This window comes from Schistocerca piceifrons, chromosome 2 (assembly GCF_021461385.2).
Source record: "Schistocerca piceifrons isolate TAMUIC-IGC-003096 chromosome 2, iqSchPice1.1, whole genome shotgun sequence".
Classification (NCBI taxonomy): Eukaryota; Metazoa; Arthropoda; class Insecta; order Orthoptera; family Acrididae; genus Schistocerca; species Schistocerca piceifrons.
This window is the reverse complement of record NC_060139.1, coordinates 441,023,883-441,046,465: the sequence shown is the minus strand read 5'-3', so window position 1 is coordinate 441,046,465 and position 22,583 is coordinate 441,023,883. Positions and strand designations below refer to the sequence as shown.

General features: G+C 36.4%; 1 long non-coding RNA gene across 1 annotated transcript in view; it reads left to right on the top strand.

Moving 5' to 3' along the window:
- Nucleotides 1–21,138, top strand: part of LOC124777658 — a 52,288-nt gene extending 31,150 nt beyond the window's left edge. Inside the window, exons 2-3 of the long non-coding RNA XR_007015760.1 lie at nucleotides 5,496–5,634; nucleotides 21,021–21,138. This is a non-coding gene — a long non-coding RNA (uncharacterized LOC124777658). The remainder of the gene's footprint in view (nucleotides 1–5,495; nucleotides 5,635–21,020) is intronic.
- Nucleotides 21,139–22,583: the final 1,445 nt, after the last annotated feature.

Here is a 22,583-nt window from a genome sequence, read left to right as displayed (position 1 = left end):
CTGATTAAATATCAAAACAAGTCATAATCATTGTCAGAATGGACTCTTGAGTAACTTTCTTGTCATCTGGGGACTCTTGGTCACTTGTGTTTCAAGTTGTGAGCTTTTCAGGGAAAGAGAGGGACGAATTGACCTCTCTCATGGAGAAGTCATGATGATCAATGAAGGCAAACTAGTAGCTTTGGTATTGTTTTCAGACAAGTCTGGAACAGTCAAGGGCTATGAGTACAACATTGAGGTAATTCATCATGAAACATACTGTCATGACTATTATTCTGTACCTTGTAACTTAACATGACAAGGAATGTAAATTAATGTTTAAGAATATATTGGCTAACTAAGAACATGTGAACCTTAAAATCTGAAACAAATTTTAACAATGGGGAGGGATGTGTTGAGTAATATGGGTTCCAAGTTATAACATTTTTAACGGAATTCAAGCATCTTGACATAAAATAGGATAGTTATGCCATGATTAGCAGTGGTCCATGGAAGCACGGTGATGCAAGACAGATAAGCAGCACAGCCTACAACTCCACAGTAACTGAGTGAGAGAGAGAGCACACACAGCAGGAAAACAGAGGACAATGACTAAGCAAAATAACACACAGGCCCATTCACGCAGTGGAATGCTGCAAGAAGCAATAGCCACGGCTAGGGAAACCACTCGCAGACCAATTTAACTTGCCGCTAAGAGGGAATTAAAGCAAGAGTAGCAGAATAATGAGACCACATGCAGTCATCACTAGTAAACTGCACGCACAGAACTACGGAGAACGATTCAGGTCAATGGGAACAATGGAGTCCGTGTTGACAACATTCCATTCCATGACCAAGTTGTTTTAGTAAGTCTTGGCTCAGATCAACCAGCACAACAGTACTAGCCAGCAGTGCAGTGCCGTTGTCATGCCAACCACTATGGATGGGAGAGCCGATGAACTACCAGCAGCAGTGCAGTACCAGGTGCTGTATTCTCAGAGTGTGGGGCTGACGACTATGACCAGGATGGTAGTACTGGGTTCAACGCCTGCTGCCTACACCACACGGAAGATGGGGTGGTCCAGGGAAGAAGAGACACGGAGTGGGATTAAGTACACTCCCTCAGCTGGCAGCAGCCATCCATGCAGTACCAGGCTGGGCTAAGCATATGTATTGATGCAGGAGGAACAGCGTCTCCCTAGGATGCAGGCACAAGGAAAGTGCAGCGTGACCAGGGCAGGAGGCAACTACAGTCAACAGGGCACCACGCTTCATAAAGTTGTCACAATAAATGATTCACTGAATAATCATGTTTTCTTAGTGCCAAAGGCGCTTCCAGATGATTCTTGATGTCATGCAGAGGTGTCGTCCACTTAGCACCTTTGTAATATAGCTGCACGCTGGTTTGTCAAATATATAGAGATTGAAAAATAAAATTTCAAGTCTCATATATCTGACAGACATGTGTGAAGCTGTATTATTATAATTGCAGCATGTTCTCAGTACAGCAATGAGACTGATACGTAATTACATTTCTGGGAGACCAGATAACTGGAAGATGACAGCTAGTTACTGTTGAAATTGGTCATGAAATAAACTATTTTACATCTAGCAATTTTGATTTTAATATTATAAATTACAACATTAGACCACCTCAACAACATGTGTTATTTAGATATTATTGTATTAGGTTTATGTCATCTTTTTAAAAAAACATACTCTTAATAAATGTTAGTTGTTATTTCTTACTGTGTTACCACATATCTGTTATATTGCTCATGTGTCAAAGAAGTGTGAATGCAATCAACTACCTTTAAGGAACTACAACAGAGAAACTTTTTCCACTGTTGTGGATATTTGGGCAGAATAACAATAGCATTCAGTTACTACTGGCCTTAGAAGGAACCAGATGTTAGAGGAATGATGTAACAATATTCAGATCTGAAAATAAGATGCAAGACAGTTAATTGTCAATGCAACAGCAAAGTGGGTAAGCAGTTAAGAAGTAGTAATCTGAATGCTGCACATTCCTTTCAGAACTTTCATTACAGGTATGGTACCAAAAATAATAAAGGAGATCAATACTCAGAACACAGATACAGACCATAAGTATTTTTTGAAAAACACTGCAAAACTAATAACTATATCCAGTTTACAATTGATTCAGGTGCAAGATGTTTCTGATATGATGAAAAAGTTGAGGATCACCTTGAATAGTGATATTTATGGACTAAATATAAGAATGTTAAAATGGTCCATTCACCTAGCAGAATTAGTGATACATATAATGAATACACACATACTAGAAGCCCAGTCCTCAAGGCTGCTGAAGTACGTGAAAGCTACTCTAGTTTGAGATGTAGCATGTTGGAATCCAATCCATCTTTGTTTCCTGGTCCCTGGAATAACAATTTTTTTTCACTTTTCATTCTATATCTAATGTAGCTGCACACATAATAGGTAATACAAACAGGAATATGCCAAATTGTTACTTATGCAATATCTCATCCAGACTTTTAATTCTGTTTATATTTATCTTCCTGTTTATAATGATGCACTTAGTTTAACTAGAAGCCTAAGTAATTAAAAGATATAGGAAATTAAAGTTATAACAACATCATACAATCGAAAAACATTGTGAGGAAATAAACAGCACAGGAGGTATTTTTACCAATTCAGTTATACCTAAAGGACCAAAATCAGACCATAATACTGAATGGCTCTTCTGGAGAACCTTCTTCATTGGCGTGGGGTACCTAAGTTGTGATGTGCCCAAAGGCCCAATTTTAGGTCCACTACTATTTCTTATTTTCATAAATAACCTCCCTCTTTGTTATGATACAAAGAGTAATTTTATACTTTTAGCAGATGATACATCAATTCTCATTGATGAACTGTCTGACAACAATCTTGAACAAACTACAAACAAAGTTTTCTCTGAAGTTTTAAACTGGTTTTCTGCAAATTGTCTCTCGCTCAATACAGACAAAGCATATTATTTGAGCTTTCATGCACCACAAAGAAATCTTGAAGAAATTAACATAAAGTGTAGAGATCAACTAATACAAAAAATTGATGCAAAGTTCCTAGGTGCATATGTAGACAGCAAATGTAATTGGTTTACCCACATACTTCATCTCTATAAAACACAGCTCAGCTATATATACACTATGAGTTATTGCTTCTGTGACTGAAGTGGATATCATTAAGGCTTCCTACATTGCTTACTTTCATTCAATAATGTCTTTTGCTATTATGTTCTGGGAGAACCAAACATTCACAAAAACAAAACAAAAAATGTCACCGTTCAAAGAAGAAAAACAAAAAAGAAAGAAAGAAAACCTATTAGAATAATGAGTGGTGTCCACCATTGGTACTCTTACAGAAACTTGTCTCTAAAGGCTGGGATCTTTACCACCTCCTCATAGTATAATTTTTCTTGTTGACCTTTCTCTGTAAAAGCTTTTCTCTATAGAAAGGCAAGTAGTGTGCTTACATTTCGTAGCATGCCATTGCAGCTGTAGCGGTTATAAAGCTAAGTACTGACAAAGTTGTTTGTGCACTGTTACACAGTTATTAAATTTAATAGTTTTCAATGGTGTTTCATGCTGTTTGTGACAGAACAACGATTTAATAAACATTTGGAAATGTTTACTCGCTGTGTTTTTTAGAGTTTTCTGTGCATTGAAGTCATTTAGTAAATTACATGCTGTAGTTTTCAGCTGAATTTTCTTATTGTTTTTAGTGAAATATTTCAGTAAAATTTCCATTCACTGTTTTAACTTATTGTGTGTTCCAGTGGCTGCTTGAATTTTTCGTTTTGTCTAATAAATTTTGTGAAGTCTTGTTGGTATTGGTATAATAAGTTGTTGCTTTCTTAGTACAGAGAGAATTTGAAGACTGCTATTGTTAGTTCTATAAATAATTCTACTGATGTAACTGAACTTAGGTAACATAGATGTTCAGTTTGTTTTCAGTAACTGTAAAATTTTATCATGAGTGAGAAGTGTGGGCTCTGTTGTAGGTTTGTGAGAAGTGGGTTATGGTGTGGAATTTGTTCAAAGTATTTTCATTGGTGTATGCAGTGGAAAAGCCATTGGGTATTCTAGTGAGATCCTCTCCTGGGAATGCAGAATCTATAGTAGAAATAAGTTGATAGAGGAGCAGGAGCATAAGATTTGTGCCCTTCAGGTGCAGTTACAATATGCAAAGGAGGAACTAGATAGTTTGAGAAGGGTGAAGGGTGCTGAGGAACAGCAACTGGCAGTTGGCAAGAAGGCAGCTAGGAGGAGGGGGTAATAAGACAGCTGTACTTTGCATATATGGAATGTATGTGACCAACTGTCAGAGTTAAGTGGAGAGGAGCCTCTTGTAGCTGTAGGTGTAGGAAACATGCAGCAATCCTCAGCAGTTAGGAGGCCTAAGCCAGTTGCAAAGTCTAACAGCAAGAAGAAGGTTCTGCTGCTAGGTGGTTCACATGGTAGAGGTGCGGGCCAGAAGTTACAGGCAGTTTTGGGGAGTGAGTACCATGTCACCAGCATTGTTAAGCCTAGTGCAGGGTTGGCTCAGGTGACAGAAAGCATACAGGAGTTATGTAGTAATGTTATGAAGGAATATCAGGTAGTGATAATGGGTGGAGCAGGGAACAGTCTTGATAGGGATGCGGAATATGATGTGGGTAGTGACCTGGTAAAGATAGCTACTCAAACTGGTGGCACTAATGTGCGTTTCTTGCAACTGTTTCATTGTCATGACCAGCCTCATCTTAATGTGTTAACTTGGGCTGGAGAAGGAACTGATGGCAGAGGACATCGGTGACATTGCAATGGTGTCAGTTGAGTCTATCAGTAGATTGGGCTTCACTAGGCATGGCCTGCGCCTCAATTGGTATGGGAAGGGGAGGCTGGCAAAGTTTATAGGTGACAGAGTAGTGGCTAGTGGTGGGAACACTCATGGGAAAATTCCTGTAGTAGTTGGTGTTAGAGCTGCACCTTTTTTAGATAGAAGTCCACTGATAGGTATACCTGCTTAAAGGAAATCCCTCTAACTAAGTAATCACCTTCAGAGGACATCATGTTTCCAAGTAGAGAAGGAATTAGCACATTTCATCAAAATATTAGAGGTATTAGAAAATGAAGTTAATGAACTGCTTATAGATGTTGACTCTGAAATTATTGGTATGTCAGAGCACCACTTAAATAATTTGACAATTCAGAGGCTTCCCTTACCAGGATACAGGTTAGCAGGCTGTTTTTCAAGGCATTCCTTGTGGAGTGGAGGAGTGGCCATGTATGTAAAAAACAGTGTTCTGTTTGAGTTCATAGATATATCTTGGCACTGCACTGAACAGAAATAATCGTGTTACCATTATTGCTGTAAACAATTTCATGTTGGATGGTTTGTTTCAAAATAAGGCACAAATCAGAAACATTCTGAAATGTACTTCTTCATATAGCTACCTGCTTTGAGAAATTTTAGCAATACATATTTTGTGGAGCATGCTTTATTTTAAACAGGTCTTGACAAGAATACAAATAAAGTAGCGTGGTGCAGAAGATGGGCTTTATGCAGCAGCAGATCCCACACATACTGGTGAGCAGAGAAGCCAGACAACACATACATGTGGGTGCTGTTACGGCAGACTGCAAGGAACAGGTACACTGCAGCAGCTGTTAAACAATTTTTACAAATTAATGCTCACTGATGCAGTATAGACCAATACTGCTCATTCAAGCCATTATAAATTTAACAAAAATGCTGCTACTTTTAAAAATGTACTTCTGTCTCATATATTAAAGTTGTTGCTAATTGTACCTCTATTAGTTACTTAATATCCTGATGAACACTTCATTTTGCAATGTGACAGTATTATGTATATTCTCTTACTATAGCCATTGAATCTAAAAGTCAACCACAATTTCCGCAGTTCCTCTTTCAAGTGTCTTGCATTGATAATTCAGTGTGCTCTTTTGATTAATGTGTGCCTGTGGAAAGCTTCTGATTTGAGTAATGGGAGATTGTCTGCAAGTATCTGCCAGTGCTGACAGGATTTCTGTATACTCTGTGGCTGAATGAGTCATCAGGTTTTTGGTAACATTATTTATCAAACAAAGGTAGCATGTCATTCCTTTCAATTACCACCATGAATGATTGTGGTTCCTTTCCATCACATGACCAAATGACAAAGGTATTATTTACCTACCAGAGCCAATTTCTGAGTCACAACATTTATTTATAAGACAACAAGACATTGTGGTCAAACATCTGGAAGTTTTACTGGAGATGATAATTGCCAAGAAAACCTAGGCTGGCATATACTGGTTTCCTCTATTTGGATAAGGAAAACTGCATATAATATTAAACATAGCTCTATCATTACCAATTAAAGAAAACAATTTCTGGGAGGAGAATAAGAGGTCAGAGTTTGCTCAAGAAGCCTGAGAGCTAGATAGTCACAATAATAAAAAGTTTTGAAAATAAAATAAACAGCACTGATGCAGGTAGCTACCGCAACCATGTGATTCAATCTGGATCAACCTAAGAAACAGTAGACAGACTAGGATTAGAATTCACTGAGCAGTAATACCATCTTGCATTAGCTTGAGTATTAGACATTAACTGACTAAAAGCTGAGATTCTGACTATTTGTTATGACTTCCAAGTAATCTACTGTTCATAGCTTTTTATTTACTTTATTTTTCCATCCATAGACAATAAATATTGTGTGGATGCTGTCCAAATGTATGTTTTGTTTATGGGAAACCATTTCAAGGAAACTGAATGCAAAAATATATAAACAAAAAATTATGAACAAAATAATACAAGATCATACAATACATAGTAACAAAGAATAACACAAGATCATACAATACATAGCATTAGCATTCCAGCTAAAGTGGGCGGAGATAACAGTCATTGCATGAGGTGCACCTACTTGTGGCAATGTGTGTGTCTTCCCTTCTTTCCTGAAGAAGACTCTGGCCAAAAGCCAAGTGTGTACCAGTCTTCTCATTGCATCTGTCTGCAACTCAACATGTCATCTTTACAGTCAGTAGAAACCTATCCTTTTCATAACTGTTGATATCCCAATCTGGACTTTCGATTGTTTAAATACATAGTAATACAACTTTATACATATGTATGCTTATGGTATTATAACTGTATAGCCTGTTTTCCAAAGCACTTACTTTTTCTCTTATATCCACCATATTAATTAAGTAGAGATTTTACATTACACAACAGCTTTCTGTTAGATATGCACATACAATAAAATGTTTAGGGGCAAAAGACAGTATTTTCAATTTTGCCTTAATACAGATATTGTCAGATATGTTTATTGGCCAGCATGATCATTTACAAAGTAATAACATTGGTTGACTAGACTTTTTTTAAAAAAATTCTGCTATAAATTTGTTTTCATATTTTAACTTTCTGATGTTGACTGGTAGTCTGCTGTAAAGTTTTGTACCCATCACTCACATGTCTTCGAGTGTTTGTTCTTCTTGTTTATTGAGTATGGAGTGCTGTGCTATTTTAGGTACTTCGGTTATGGAAGTCAGCATTTGCTTCAAAATCTGCAAGGTGGGCTGACATAAAAAATGCATCTGTCCATATATAATGAAGATATTTTTAGTATTTTAAGGTTTTTGAATATGGGTTTGCAGTGTGTCTGCAGCTGACTGTGTTATTATTTAGATACCCTTTTTCATAGTAAAAAATTGTGTTAGGCAGCAAGAGATAAAACGCCAAAGTATTATTCCACATAGTGCAAGAGATTGAAAATAACCAAAATATGTCATCCAGGCATCCTCTGAGGTATAAACATTTGCTATAATTCTAAGAGCAAAACAGGCTGAATTAAGTTTCTATGCAAGTTTCGTTATATGGTCAATAAAATTTAAGCTCTCATCAACATGAATCCCCAGCAATTTTGTAGATGTCACTCTGTGTACTGCTTTGTCACCCATCACCAGATCAAGATTTACATTTTGACTTATTTTTTGAAATTTCATGTAATGCATGAGTGACTGCACAAACAGAAGATTTTTCAGAGAGTTTAAATTGTAAAAACCCTGCTGTAAAATCAACTGATGCAAGTATTCCTTACGTTAAAAAAAATATGTGGTTTACATAATAGTTACATAATTTCTCTCAGTTCCAATCTGTGGCAGTAAATGTTTCATTAAAGTTCTATGATTATTTCTGTTTATTGATGTTCCAGTAAAGTTAACAAAAATGCTACTACATTGAAAAAGATGTATAAAACAGCTACTATTTAATTCTACAGATTGCTTGATTACTGCATAAAGTAATTGACTTTCCTCTAAAAACATTACTTATATTGCACTATACTGTTTAAACTAAAAATAGGCACTCATTATGGATCCAACAGGTCTTTGTAGAAACAGTTATTTTAGTGTGTTTTTGAATTCTGCTTTATGTTTAGATAGGGTACTATCAACAACTTTCAAGCCACAACACAGACCACCATTCTGAACAGTAATCCAAGAGGTACTGATAGCACATTTCTTTATTGTTGGTGTATAAATCAAAACTCAACTGGAACTGGTATTTGCTATTAGCAACAACTGCGACTAATGCACATTGGTAAATGTATGTAAGACTCCACTATCCTGAGAGATACCAGATTCACAAATTATTATTACTGCTTTCTTTTGTTATCTGGGTGCTTCCTTTGCTTTATTTGAATTAGAAAAGAATTCTGCACATCTATTTCATGAATTATTTTTAGTAGCCATTTTTTATTTTTTTATGTTGATGCTTCCTTTGCTTTATTTGTATTGCTCAAGAAAAGAATTCCATATCTATCAATATTACTCTCCAAGCCTAATATATTGTTATTATAAAGACTTTTGTTGTGGATTTCTACCAAATTGATTCAATATTCTAAGCTTCTGACAATATCGTAAAGTGTGTTTGGCACATATGAAACTTTCAGTTGCCTGAAACTGATCTCATCAATGAATAAATGGATTATATTCATTAATTGTATCATTCATTCAGAAAGTTATTCAAGCAGCATGTTTAGTCAACTTGTCTTCAATGATGATTTCCAATGATGTAGACCAACTCAAAGTATGTGTTAACAACAACTCAAAGTATGTGTTAACGAGGAGAAGCTGAATGTTAATGTAGGAGGCAATCATGTAAATGATGAACATGTTGTCGTATTATTCACTAATTTTGAACTGCTTTGTCCAAAGTCATAGCAAGGAACTGCATATTTGGTCTGTGGAACTGGAAAATTTAAATATGCTAAATTGTTGTTGAATATGGTTTGGTAGCACTTTGAAAATGGCAAACCACAAATACTGAAGATCCAGGTCTGAAGTGGAAGCTGGCAGCTGCCAAAAAGGTTGAGATAAATGAACATTGAAAGAATAATGATAAAATACTCTACAGGATGAACCTAAATGTTGCCATAGCAGTTAATTGGCAAAGAAAATTTCCGTTTGTAAACACAGTACATGTGAAAGAGCTAAACTGTAGTATTGATACAGATGCTCCAGTTGGACAGAAGTCAGATATAAAAGGGATAAACAGTACTTTTGCAGCATGCTTAGTAAACTTGTTGTCAATGATTATTTACAATGATGTGAGCAGTGAAATTTAATGAGAGAATTTAATTGAAAACAAAACATGGTATGCCACATGTAATATGAAAAATGGACTTCTCATGAAAAACTCTTCAGGGACACTTGAGATACTTAGATTCACATGCAAGTACTTTACTCCCTACTGGTATTTGTGGTTAGCAGAACTCTGCAACTCACAACCACAATACTAGAAATACAATCTATGTATTCCAATATATAGTTCTCCATACAGTTTTATACTCTGGTGCACAAGTATACAACAGGTTAGCAGCTAGCATAAGACAAGAAATTGATAATTCCTAGATATTAAAAAACAACATAAGGAATATCTCAATTAACCTTTCCTTATATAATTTACCAAAATATTTGGACCCAGGGATGTAAGTTATACATAACTCTAATATTTATATTAAATAGATATGTGGTTATTTGAGTATTGGATGAAAACAGCAGCTGAAAATAGTAGATGAAGAGCAGTAATCTTTTTCAGTACCTAGTTTTATTCTAATTCAAATGTAGAAAGTATGTAAAAAATAGGAACAAGACAAATTATTGTATTATAAGAGGGCAGTTCAAACAGTAGCCTCTATTTTGCTGTAAATAAAAAATTTGCTTTATTTTATATATATATATATATATATATATATATATATATATATATATATATATATATATATATATATATATATATATATATATATATATATATATATATTGAAACTACAGCTTTTTGCTGTTTTTCAACATAGCCACCAATTAAAGCATCTGACACACTGTTTCAGTAATTTACAAATTTCTTCTCATAGACTTCTGCTGCCTGTTATGTCATCAGTCTTTTGCAGCATTTTGAAGTTTGTTGTTGTCATCAAAGTGCTGCTATATAAGCCACTTCTTTGCATGAGTGAAGAGATGAAAATCGCTTCGCACTGTATTAGTGGTAGCAGTGCTACTGTGAGTGGACACTGTACTCTATACACCACTCACTTTGCCCTGAGTGCTTCTCAACTCAGGTACCACATCTTGTGCTAATTGGTTATGAGATTCTAATTGGGAGAACAAGATAAAAGAAGAGCAATAAAATATAGGGAAAGAGATCAAGCCTTGCTAGCTCAATTTGGGGAGCAGCAAAGAGCCAGAAAAAAGGAAAGGGATGAAAAGCAAAAGCTCTGGTGTGACAACCTCACATCACAGTTGGATACCAGAGAAAAGGGATCAAACCTGTTTTAGAAGAATGGAGGATAGTCTGAAGAGCATCACTACCAAAGTAATTCTGCTAAAGAAAGTGTGGAAGGGCTTACCTGAATCAGTTGACAAACTTACGGAGGGACTGCAGAAATGGCAAACCTCCACTGATAATCTGAATAATCAGGTAGACAAAGTGACCAATAGTCTGGATCAACTGCAGATAAAACAAGCAGTGCAGATCCAAGAGCACATTAAGGAACATGACAAAAAATTAGACAACACTGTAGAACAACGGTTGCAACAGAAGGGAGCGGACATAAAGGGACACGTAAATACAGTGATACAATCAGCCACTTCAAGGACCACCACTGTCAGCTTGTGGAAGTGGAGAGGCTGCTAATGAATTAAAGTCTGAACTGCAAAATATCATATGAACTTTAAATGAAGATTTGCCACAAAGGAGAAATGAAATCTTGTCACAAATAGCTTGTATTGAGTGAGGGCAATCTGAGAGCACACTGCAGCATACGAGATATGGTAATGAATAAAGGTATCCACTAGCCCCTGTTCCAATAAATCATGATTATGACACACCAAGTCCTATAAGAGGACCTTTTGTACCTGCAGAATGAGAAGCCACACAGGCCTACTCAAGTATAAATATCGAAGAGAGTTTAATAAAGGATGAACTTTTGTCATGAGAAAAGAATCATGCACCCTGTGATTTTTATAAAGAATTTTAAGATTTTTCTGCCCAAAGTTTGATCAGAAAGAGGAAACTCCAGTTTCTTGCAATGCACGTAGTAGTTGATGCTGTGTTATGGGCAATGGAGACTGCTGATGGCTGTGATATGCTCCAGTAGTTTGAAAGAGCATTTTTGTCAAAATTTTGGAGTTGTTGCACTCAGGAAAGACTTAGAAGTATACAATCCTTAACAATATAACATGAAAAAGGGTAGTACGGGAAATGTTACAGAGAAGTATATTAATAAAATGAGGTACTGGGATGAGACGGCATCTACAACAGATGTACTGCATATTTTGAAAACAAGGTTGTCCAGGTTGGTACACAAACAGTTCGTGAATGCACCTGACACAGGCCTGCAACAATTTCTAGCTACTCTGGATTAAATTGATATGATCCATGAGCATACTAAAAGAGACAATCGCGGTAGTTATTCTCCATCAAAAAATCTCAACAAAGGTAATGAAAATGGTCATGGCAATGGTAACCACAAAAGAAATGGTTATTGCAACAGTAATAGTTATGATTATGGATCAGGCAGCAATGATCATACCATAGGACATTACAACAATTACAATAGTAACAGTTCACCAAATGCAAATAGTAAGTGCCAAAGTGACGCGATAAACAGCCAGATTCAGGGGTACCAATAATTCTAGGCTGGGATGTTTAACTATGACCAGTGGCAAAACAAATCTGCTGCATCTCTGAATAATCAATGGAGGGTGAATGCAAACTGAAACAAGGGTGATCAGAGATATATATCTTGGCAAAACAGTCTGGAGAGACATTCTCCTAATGAACAAAGAGTACAAATAATTGAAATGCATAACGAGAGCCCACCTAGCCCATCAAGCTTGGGAAACTAGATTTGACCATACCACACCTTCCAGTAGTGGTGTACACGAACATGATATGACCAATTGTGTCAGGAGCCAGCAAAGTGTAAAAACATGGCAAAACAGGTAGAACAAGCTGCTATTCACGCCATAATTGGAAACAAAGATTTGTGTAAAGAACCCACCTGATCCATACCTACACTTCCTGTACGCAGATGCAAAGTTGTCCGTTCTTTTGGTGCAAAAGCACAAATTGTCAAGTACCAGGCTCAGGTGGACTTGACAATAGAAAATGATGTATTTCAGTGCATGTTCCCTATAATTAAAAATTTGTCTGTCACCTTCATGCTGGGATGGGACTTCCTCTGGGAGAGGCAAGCAAGAATTGACCTCTCTATGGATAAGTGCAATCTTGGCAATACAGGCCATCAGGCTGAATTAGCTAGTAAAAAAATATTAGGTACATGGCAAATATTGCTGATGTATCTGTGTGAGATATCTTAACACAGGTCTATGGTGGAAGAATAAAGAAATACCAGCACTGGTATTGGTGGATAGTGACAGTAATAGTATTACTAAACAGATCTGCAATAAAGTGGTGAAATCAGAGTGATTAAGTGTGGACCAGCAGAAACAGTTGGCAGATTTGTTAGTCAAATTTCAAACTGTGTTCGCAGAGAAACCTGGAACCATTAAGGGTTGTACTTACCATATTGAGGCATATGCTCACCAAATGTCTTGCAAAGTCACATATTCAGTGCACTGGACAATGAAGGAAGAAGTTACCATGAAATATGGAAAGTGTTGGAATGGAACATTATAAAGTGTCAGACTCACCTTATAGTAGTCCAATGCTTGCAGTAGGTAAAGCAGATTGCAGCATACACCAGTCTTTGATTCAGCACAGGATATAAACAAAATAATAATAACAGTCTGTATCAGGTCAGAACATTTGGAAGAACAAACCCAAAAGTTTTATAATGTTAAATACCAGTTGAGTATTGCCTGAGATATTCTTATTGGCAAATTACATTAACAAAGGAATCTAAGAAGTATAAGGCCTTCCTGTTTGCTGGAAGAAGTTGCCAATTTAAAGTATTACCTTTTGGGATGAATATAGGTGCTGGCATCTTTATAAATGCACTTGACACCTTGTTAGGCTATGATCTATTAAGCAGAGTGACTTTATGTTGATGATCTGGTCATAGCTACTAACACTTGGGTATATCATAAGGCTTTGCCTTTACAAATGCCTGCTTGTGTCTGTGTATGTGTGGATGGATATGTGTGTGTGTGCGAGTGTATACCTGTCCTTTTTTCCCCCTAAGGTAAGACTTTCCACTCCCGGGATTGGAATGACTCCTTACCCTCTCCCTTAAAACCCATATCCTTTTGTCTTTCCTTCTCCTTCCCTCTTTCCTGACGAGGCAACCATAGGTTGCGAAAGCTAGAATTTTGTGTGTATGTTTGTGTTTGTTTGTGTGTCTATCGACCTGCCAGCGCTTTTGTTTGGTAAGTTTCATCATCTTTCTTTTTAGATATATTTTTCCCACGTGGAATGTTTCCCTCTATTATATTCATATCATTAATTTGAAACCAGTGAACTAAGGTATGCTAAACAGTAATGGTAACACAGCTGTGTGAAAACTTTGGTTACTTCCTGTAGAGCGACACATCAATGGACAGAAATCAGCTGTTCTTTTGTGACTCTCAGGTCAGTATGTTCCAGTGAGCAAACGCACTGACAATATGGATTCTGGACACTTTGTTGTGTAGCGGATCATGGTGCATGCATAACAAATGTGACCGTGGGGAAGTGTCGGATGTGTCATGGAGCAAATAAAGTTTTTTGTTTGGCTTTCATAAATTACACCATTTACAGGCAATTGCTGAAATATGTGAACATTGTGCAGCAACATTACATGAAAGTGCAATGAACTGGTAAGATTAGCAAAAGACAACTACTGACAAAATACTAAGCTGAAACAACACAAACACTGAACTCACTCACAGTGTTCTAATGTGATTATGTGCCATATGCCTTACAGCTATAAACCATCTGCAATTTAGTAGAGTGTTGATACTGCCAACATTATTTGCATGCACTCAACCCAGGGTGAGGTGAAGGACAAGCTGACTTCTGAATTCCTGTCCAATCACATCGCCAGCCCGGATACAAGCATACCTGGTCAACGCTCCATGGTATGAAACTTCACCCACCAACCTCACCACTGTGACTGCACATACCATCACAGGCTTGTGATCACTGTTATGGGGGCAGAGGCATTGCAGCATGCTCTTACATTGCAAGCATTGTAGCAGCATAACCATTAATACAAATGTCAAACTATTTCAATGTCTTAAAAGTTTCGTGATGTTCAAAAGACAAAACGACAATTGTCCAAATCCATATTCTCTGTATATGTGTTTCTCTATGTATTATGTAAAGAATATGATTGATGTTACTTATTTCCAATTTGTAATATATCAATGTAGTATGTCAAGCAACCACTGATGTTAATGTATGTCATACACAATATGAAAGATACCTAAAGGGTGCAATAAGCACATCAATAATTGACTATTAATGTATTGTAACATCAACTTTATGAAATTAAAAATAAGTGAAAAACAGACACTGGCAGTCTAAAGGCTCTCGGCCAGGTTTTTGACAGCTGGGGTTTTCTCTCAGGCCATGCCATATATGGAAGCTTAATAACTTTCATCTCCAGAAAATGTAACCTGCACCAGACTGCAACTTAATGGACTATTATACTGTATAACATAACTACTAATACAGTGCCATAGTATGATCTTACAAACAATTACCAGTGCCTGACACTATGAAATGACAGCTCCAATCAATGTCAGAAATTGTTAGCTGAACTTTTCAGGGGGGCAATTGTGCTGTCCCCAATAATATGATAAATATTGAATGAAATAGAGTTTTAGATTAGATTAGATTTACTTTCATTCCAATTGATCCGTAGTGAGGAGGTCCTCCTGGATGTGGAACATGTCAGAAAAACAACAATACATGACAAATATTTACAACTAAAACAAATAAACTAATGTACCATTCCACAGGTCCCAAGTGGAATGATCGTCATTTTTAATGAACACTAAGAGTCATTTTACAAATACTAATGCACTGAATTTAAAATAAAAAACGTTTTTTATTTATTTATAAGGTAATAAACATGTAATACAACTACTGTAATACTTATTTACAATGAACACATTACTGCACTGAAATGGTGCAGAAGTTAGATTATACTTACACACACACACACACAAATTTTCAGTGAACACATTACTGCACTGAAATTGTGCAGAAGTTATGTTGTACTTATATACAAATCAGTTGGTTTTACTAAGAAATTCATCAATGGAGTAGAAGGAGTTGGCCACCAATAAATCCTTTAGGCTTCTCTTAAACTGAATTTCATTGGTTGTTAAGCTTTTTATGGCTGCTGGCAAGTTATTGAAAATGTGTGTTCCTGAATAATGCACACCTTTTTGTACAAGACTAAGTGACTTTAAATTCTTGTGAAGATTATTCTTATTTCTAGTATTGATTCCATGAATTGAGCTGTTGGTTTGAAAAAGTGATATATTTTTAATGACAAATTTCATTAAGGAATAAATATACTGGGAAGCTGTAGTTAGTATCCCTAGTTCCCTAAACAGGCTTCTGCAGGATGTTCTTGAGTTCACACCACATATAATTCTTACTGCACGTTTTTGTGCCCGGAAAACTTTAGCTTGGCTTGATGAATTACCCCAAAAAATAATCCCATATGACATTATGGAATGAAAGTAAGCATAGTATGCCAGCTTTTTCATTTTTATATCCCCTACGTCTGACAAAATTCGCATTGCAAACAGAGATTTGTTAAGACGCTTCAGCAGTTCTGTGGTGTGCTCCTCCCAATTGAATTTATTATCAAGCTGTAATCCCAAGAATTTAACACTGTCCACTTCTTCTATCTTCTTGTCATCATATGTTAGACATATACTCTTGGGACACCCCTTACAAGTTCTGAACTGCATGTAGTGTGTTTTTTCAAAGTTTAGTGACAAAGAATTGGCTAGGAACCAGTGATTAATGTCCACAAATATTTTATTGGCTGATCTTTCTAAGACTACACTTGATTTGCTATTTATTGCAATGTTTGTATCATCGGCAAACAAAACAAACTTGGCATCTGGTAATGTTACTGATGAAAGGTCATTGATATACACAAGAAAAAGTAAGGGCCCCAAAATGGAACCTTGTGGGACCCCACATGTAATTAGTTCCCAGTTGGATGATGCCTGATAGACATGTATCAAGCTCTTTCCTAATAACACCCTTTGTTTCCTGCCAGAGATATAAGATTTGAACCATTTTGCAGCATTTCCTGTTACACTATAATATTCTAGTTTACTTAAAAGGATATTGTGATTTACACAGTCAAATGCCTTTGATAGATCACAAAATATACCAGTTGCCTGCAATTTTTTGTCTAATGAATTAAGCACATTTTCACTGTAAGTGAAGATAGCCTTCTCAATATCAGAACCTTTTAGAAATCCAAACTGTGTCTTTGACAGTATGTTATTTGAGATAAGATGGTTATAAAGACGACAGTACATTACTTTTTCGAAAATTTTTGAGAATGCTGGTAACAGTGAAATTGGACGGAAATTTGATGCTATTTCTTTATCTCCCTTCTTAAACAGTGGCTTAACTTCAGCATATTTCAGCCATTCAGGAAATATTCCACTGATAAACGACTGGTTACACAGATAGCTTAATATGTTACTTAGCTCAGAATCACATTCTTTAATTAACTTTGTTGATATTTCATCATACCCACTAGATGTTTTTGATTTTAAAGATTTTATGATGGACATTATTTCTGTTGGGGTAGTGAGGGTCAAATTCATATTATGGAAATTACTTGAAATGTCTGGTCTAAGGTAATCCATAGCAGCATCTACCGAACCTGACAACCCCATCTTTTCAGTAACAGTTATAAAATGTTTGTTAAAAAGTTCTGCAACACTATACACATCTGTCACCAATGTATCATTTACTCTTAATGCTATTTGTTCCTCTTCATGTCTGGTCCTACCGGTCTCCTCCTTCACTATATCCCATATTGTCTTTATTTTGTTATCTGATATGACTATCTTTTCCTTGTAATATATTTGCTTTGACATCCATATTACAGTCTTTAATATTTTGCAGTATTTCGTATAATGTGCTATAGCATCAACATTGGAAATGTTTCGGATTGACAGATACAGTTTTCTTTTTGTTTTACAAGATACCCTTATTCCTCGAGTAATCCATGGCTTCTTTGTAGATTTTCCTCTAACCTTGGTAAGTTTTGGGGGAAAGCAGTGTTCAAATAAGGTAAGCACTTTATTAGCAAAAATGTTATATTTTTCATTCATGCCATGAGCACTGTAAACATCAGTCCAGTGAATGTCTCTGAGGAGTGTCCTAAAATAATCAATTTTTGGCTTACTGATTACCCTCTTGAGCTCAGATTTAACAGATTTTATATCCTGTTCAGTATTAACATTTAACAGAAGGAACTGCATGTCATGGTCTGAGAGGCCATTGGCTATTGGTTTTGTAATATAATTTTGTTCATTGGACTTTTCTATAAAGATATTATCAATGGCTGTTTGTGAGCAAGTGGCTATCCTAGTGGGGAACTTTACTGTGGGAATTAAGTTGAATGATAGTGTTACTAACTCAAATAAGTTCTTATTCGGAGAGTCTTTAAGGAAATCTACATTGAAATCACCAGCAACCACTATTTCTTTGTTTTTGGTTATTAAATGGGCCAGTACAGCTTCAAGGTGGTTTACAAACAGATTAAAGTTACCTGCAGGTGCTCGATATACACTTAATATTATGAAAGATTTTTTGTGAAAATCTAATTCTGTTGCACATGCTTCCATATGCTGTTCTAGGCAAAATTTATGAATGTCTATGTTCTTAAATTTATGACAGTTCCTGATGAATGTGGCAACTCCTCCTTTCTCCATTTCTGATCTACAAAAGTGAGATGCTAACCTAAACCCTGTAACACTTAAAAGTTCTAAAGTGTTAAGTATTGTGCTAAAAAGGCAGTGTGAAAGTGACAAGAGTACCACAGAAAATCAAAAATAATGTCAGAGATTATTACAAATCTCTTTTATGTGATAAATTTTGTTCATCAAGAGAGAGAGCATTTCTGTACTAATGTATCTAAATAAACAATGGAATTATCATTTTGTTGAAGCTGTATGTATCATGCAGGTATGTTCAAATATAAAACACATGTTAATTTCAAGTTGCCATGGTTTCCTTTACCTTCAATTCCCTCCTGTGATATGGAATTGAATAACAAGAATTTTTCTAGCTTTGCAAAGTTCTGCCATTAAAGCATTGTTGGTTAGCAGCCATCAGACATTACAGCAGAAAACCTTAATATCAAATATTACAGGCTTCACCTGGTAAATAAAGATACACTATTTGTGTTATTTAAGAGTGAAAGCTATAATGATCATTTTTTGACAGAGAGAGTATTAACTGAAATAGTTCCTTTGATGAGAATACATAATGTTCCAATCTGATTGGTCTTGCTATGAAATAAATTTATAAAATAATCTGTGAATGAACCTATATGATAAACTAATGGATTAATGATCCATTTGAAAGTATAAAGTAATATTTTCAGTCAAAGGTTGGCATATGTTCACTATAACTTTATTTACTTACATAGGTGTGCTGTAATGGTGCGAAAGTTTATGCTGGGTAAAGCATACTGCTTACTACATGCTGCATTTAATAGCACTGGGCACATGACTTGCAAATAGTGTCACACATATTAACAACTTTAAATTTTCTTCGGCTTCGTAATGAATGATTATTATTCTTGGCTGTTGCCAACAGCCCATTGGTATTAATACTTTCACATGTAACTTGACACAACTCATATTAACATGCTGAGCAGTGGCTGTGTGCATGAAATCAAATAACTTTGCAGAATTGGCCATTTGTCACCATCAATAAGGAGAAGCAGGAAGTGGCAAGTACTACAATTTGTCACCATAATTCTTCCTGGTACATGTGAGGCATGATGGCCATGGCAGCTTTGATGCATCAGAATGGGGAAGGGTGAAAAGAGTAAGCTGCCTGCCATTTACCACTGTAACAGTGTTCTTATGAACAGACAGTAGACAGGTATTGAGCTAAGATGGTTCTCATGCCAGTGTCAACTCGCGTTTTCTAGCAGCATGCCAGATTTTATTAAGGATGAGCACATGAGCACGTTTTGGAACTTTCCAAGTGTTAACATCATTGCGTCACACATTGTGGCCTTCGTGCAAGAAAATTTGCTGTGTGACCAGTTTTTTCAAGCTTGGCTCCTCATGTTACTAGCAAGTGCAGATACGATCTTCTGGGACCAAACATGTATGTTTTAGATGGTTAAATTGTGTGTGGTGCAACACAGCATCCATTAGTAATTCTGATATAATAATTATGTTCTGAAGATCTGTTCTTTTTCACATTTCGTGCCCAGTTATGCTTCATTTTAATATGCTGCCTGAGAGGGTAAAAGAAATTTGTGAGTTTATTCCACTCTCTTCTGGTGTGATGATGAGAGCTGCCAAGGTACAACAACCCACTGTTGTTTATATGATGAAGCACGTTCATGTGAAATAGGTGTTGGTATTTACTTCACTTATTAAAGAACTTTATTCTTATTAAGCTATTTGTTTTATTACTACTATAACTCCAGTTTTCTCATTATTTAATTGTTAATTTTAGTGTATTATACAGATTAAGTTTGTGTCCTCTAGTTCAAGTGCCACTGCACTTGCATTTATTTAAATCATTCGGGTTCACAATCAAGTTTAAGAACCTTTTAATTTCTTCTCAAATGTTAAGCTTACAGTTCTTGTTTAAGTGCATGAGCATTCATTAAACCTCAACACCTTGCTGTCAAATTTTGGTGCATGTCCATTTGTATCATCTGAACTGTTGGTAATTAACATGAGGTGCATATTTTTGCTCACTGTTCCAAACGTGCTTGCGCTATTAGAAATTACTGGATATTCATTGCAATCAATTTAAATTTGATTGTTTTTATAAAATAGAGATTCTTATGGTTTATGGCAGTATCTAAAGTGTAAATTAGATCAGTTGTTATCACATGCATACTAATGCTATTTTGTGTCTGCGTTTTAAGAGTTAGGTGATGTCTCAGTTCCTTGACAAGTCTAACATGTAAAGCATCCAATTATCTGGTGGTGTCAGAATTAAATCTTATTCTGTTTAACTTCAGTTGACATTTTTCTTTGTACTGCTAACTTCTAAATACATATTGTCAAGGAAGTTTTTCATTGCAATCATGCATGTTTAAAATTTATTTGTCATGAATGGTGTTGAAATCCTGTTTGCCAAGTCCTTCCATCCACAAGGCAACCAGGCAGCTGGCCATGTTTTAAAATGGTAGGCAGAGTTTGGATGCATTTGGAGGGTCAGGCTAGCTAATTAGTCTTTATTGAGCCTTATTTATAATATGCAAATTAATTAATTTATTTTTTCTTTTGTCAGGATAAAAATAATTTGTTTTTCCAGAGTGTACTTGTTTGATGTATTTGCAGGTGCGCTCAGTGGTGTGAAGAAGCCTAGGGTACTGGTGGGCTGACGAGGGTTGATGCCTAAAGAAAGAACAACTACAATATGAACTCCAGATATGTGGACAGTCAGAAGTCATGGAGCTCTACTATTGGCTGCACTGTGTGGCGGAGCATCTGGTGCAGGTAACTGAGGCACAAACTGGTCAGGTGAGTGCAGTAGTTGAGCACTGCGCCACTTCTCTCTCAGGCATAGAAAAGAATATTACCTTCTTAGAAGGTAATCACCACTCTCACACACAGGCATATAGCATGCAGGTGCATATTATGCATTGGTTCCATGGTTGAGGATCTGAGTCTCATAGTTACAGATCCTCAATAGAAGTTACCTGTAGATGAGTTGCAGGCCAAGGCAATGAAATTGAAAATGAAACTGAAGCATTAGAATCAAGCAAGAGCCCAGGGCATGGTGACAAGGAAAGCTCTTTGTTATTAGAGGCCAATGGCAGTTCTCCTAGTCAGGATAATTGGAGTAGTGTAGGCAGTACGATGTGCCATTTTGCTAAATCCACAATTCCTCTTCTATGTGTACTCCATGGCATCAAATGTGTTTACATTCAAACCATGCAACAGGTAACAAAATTCTTATGGTTTTCCGTAACCTTGGAGAGGCAGGTAAATTTTCCAACTTTCCTACCCTGTATGTCATAGCTTCTTACCCAAGAAAGTGAGTGTAAGCTTGGTGGAACAAGGTTCCCTGCAGGAACAGTGTGAGAGTGTTCTGAGAGAGAGAGATTGTCAGCCAGGATTAAAAAATGATTTAATTAGTCAGTATTTCTATCAGGTTCAACATGCGGTGCGGGGGAGTCCCTGATCGAGTATATACAGAGATAAATATGTGCAGCTTCCAGAATTCGAGATCACAGTTACTATTTTACAGGGGATGTAACCTAAAATTGCTCACAAGTTTTGTTTTCTGAGGGATTAGTTACGTTCAGCGAACTAGACCATTTAGCCAGCAGCACTGAAGGGGCTAAACAGGCCTATGTCAAGTGAGGGAGTGAGATGACACCTGTTCAGTTGAGGGGGGTTCCATCACTCATGAAACATCCAGTAAAAATGTCAGAGCTAGTTGCTATCACTGTGGTGGCCCCATACACTCTGATCGCCAGTGCTTTTTAGAAATGACATTGTTGAACAACTGATGTCTGAAGGGCTGCAGTCGTTTTCCAGAGTGTGTCTTATTGACCACTTGTAACAAGGTGATGGTGACGAGTAATGACCCACTCGCCTTCAGTGTGCTCATATTAACAACAATCTAACATGTGCCTTGGTGGACTCAGGAATCAATATTTTGTCATTGAAGTATGAGTGGTATCACAGGTATTGGTCTATTTGTAAATTCTCTGATTTACTCAGATTTGTAGTATCATTAATGGTCAACCACTCATTGTGTATTAATTGTAGGATGGGTGATTCTGCCTGACTTCTAGACTTATTTGTGACAAAGGGGCTGAGTTTAACCTGTTGTTGGAATATGATTTTGTTGGTTGGTCTTGGGCTATTCACATGGGTTGTTTTATTTTGATT